The following is a 2,695-nucleotide window of genomic DNA, read 5'->3' on the forward strand; positions in this document are numbered from 1 at the left end:
ATTGGGGTGGACTTTAGAAAATTGGTTGAACCTTAGGTCAAAGTTTCTTCAAGTCATCTAAAATTTTGCATAGGGTATTTTTATGATATTTCCCAAAAAAAAAATCAGCTGGATAATCAAAAGTAGTTGTAAAAATAAGCACCCTAATATAAATATCTATACATTTTTTAAGGTAAAAAACATCAGACTTACTCTTCCCTCTTCATAAAAAACAAGAGTTTACTGAGATTCATTATACATTATATTTTTATAATATAAGTTTTTATAGATAAGATTTGACACTTCTGCACCAACACATCATGATATCAAAGTGTATAAGTCTAAAGAAGGTGAAAAACCTAGGACAAGACTTGGCCTATACTGCTCCAAGGTATTTCGGTCCCAAGTTTTGGTCTAGTATCTCAGAAGTTATAAAAAATTATTTTTAGATACAATTAAAAGAACTTTTAGTAATTGTCTTTGAGAAGTTAATTATAGTGCTTTTAATTTATTTTTTATATTAACTGAATTTTGATACATGTTGTGTACACCCAATTGTATGGAGTTTTTCTTGTGATTGTTTTCATTAATAAAAGGGTAGTTTTGTATTATTTAAGTAAATCGTATTTATTATTATTTTTTTTATTCATATTACAATGTTTGAATTTTTTTTTTAATTTGGACTTATAATCACAAAACTGTATTAATATTTATGATAGTTGATGTTTTTTACAAGTTGAAGTAAAAGTTTGATTTATATACTACCTATTACCTTAAATGCATGAATATTGATTTTGGAATAACTTGGGAGGTGATAAAAAGAGCACAGCCTATAACAGATGGTAATAACACTTTTGTAGACTGTGTTTAAAAGAATCAACGGCCCTCTGTTGTATGCATTGAAAAAACAGGGTTGCTTAAACAAGAGGAGTGAAATCATATCATCTTGTTGACAAATGAAAAAGCTCCTCTTAAAATTCAATTAATTTTTAAGTATTTAATGTAATAGTCACTTATTTGTGGTTTTGTGAATTTTAGTTATTTAATAAGATATAAGATGAAAATTTTGAACTGATAATTTGTACTCTACAAAATTTCATAATTATTCAGTCTTTTGTTTTTCGTATAATATTTATACTAATGTTCAGCAATATATAATTCACTTCCAACCTCCAACTGATGATTAAAACAGTTTTATTCTTTTTATGAAACATAATATATGTACTTGTTTTTTTAAATTCAATATTAAAAATAATTTTTTTCAAAATCCCTTTAAGTGGGCTCTGTGGAAAGTGATTTAGTTTAAATAATCACATTATTTTCCATATATATTTATTGTTTGAAGTTGTTACTTCTAAATTTTTAAAACTACCTTTTTATTAGTATTTATTTTTTTCTTAATTAGTTTATAGAACATAACGCCTTAAGTTAGGTATTGGTTAACTTTAATTTGCTAATTGTGAGTTCAAATTGGTGGCAGTTATCTAATTATTTATCTTGTGATTTTTTTGTCAAATGGCGTGTCACTGAGCTACTTTTTATTATTTTTTATAAATTTTTTGTTTTAGACTAGTTTAGTGTAACTTTTTTTACACATGATTCAACATACTTGTTGACTTGACTTTTAAAAACCGTTAATTGTTGTAAAGCGAAAATTAGATTGATGTTTTTCTACCATACAAGATCAGGGCCAAACCCAAATAAGTCTCACAACTTAAGTTGCATTTTTTTAACAAATTGTAAAAAATATCAGTAAAAACTTGAAACTTTGAGCTATTTTTGCATGTTTAATGATAAAGTTTTGATTAAAAACAAAATAATCAAAGACAATAGTTTTTTTGTAACATTAAAAAAATTTTTAATTACAAAACACATACACATTACACAGAGTTTTGCCTCGCACTCAAGATTCTCATGACACTCAAGATTCTCATGACACTCAAGGTAAATCAGGATATTTTGAAGTTTTTGAAAGTTTCATGACAGCTCAGGATTACTCAACATATTTTAAATTTTATTTCAACAGGGATCCACTTCCTTATAAATCCCTAGAAATTTGCAATATTCTGAAAAATCCCTAGAAATCCTTAAAAAAAGTAAAAAATATGTGAAAATCCCTAGAAATTTACATGTTGATGATTAAAAATCAAAACAGCAACATGGTGAAAATCATATAAAAAATTTTTGATTATAATCATTTTAATTAACATCATTTGGAATATTAGTTCAAAACTGCGACTCTGTGGTGCCACCTAACAGATAATTTTTCTCTTTTTTTCTATTAAATACAATTTATCTAAAGTTTGCTTAATTAACTAAAATTAGAGCTCAAAAACCCTTGAACTTTTGTAAATTTCTAATTAAGACTGTGCTAATAAATGGTTAATGACATACTTTACTTAATGTACCTTAAAATATGTCTGTAACTTATAAAATTCATTGTTTTTTTTTATAATTTCCCTATAAATTTGCTATATTTTGTAGAATTCCCTTTAAATTTATTTGAAATTTTAGTGGAAACCCTGTTTTAATCAGGTTTTGTTTTTTTTATGAAAAAATCATAACAGCTTAAGGATTTTTTATTAAGCTTGATAAAGATTTTTTGTAGATTTTGAATGAGATTTAGTTGATTAAGTTTTTATATTTTGTTTATTCTCTAACCAATTTGTTAAATAACTGGACTTAAAATAATTATAAAAGTTCAAAAAATATTTTT

This window comes from Thalia democratica, chromosome 2 (genome assembly GCF_965202585.1).
Source record: "Thalia democratica chromosome 2, ktThaDemo2.hap1.1, whole genome shotgun sequence".
Taxonomy (NCBI): Eukaryota; Metazoa; Chordata; class Thaliacea; order Salpida; family Salpidae; genus Thalia; species Thalia democratica.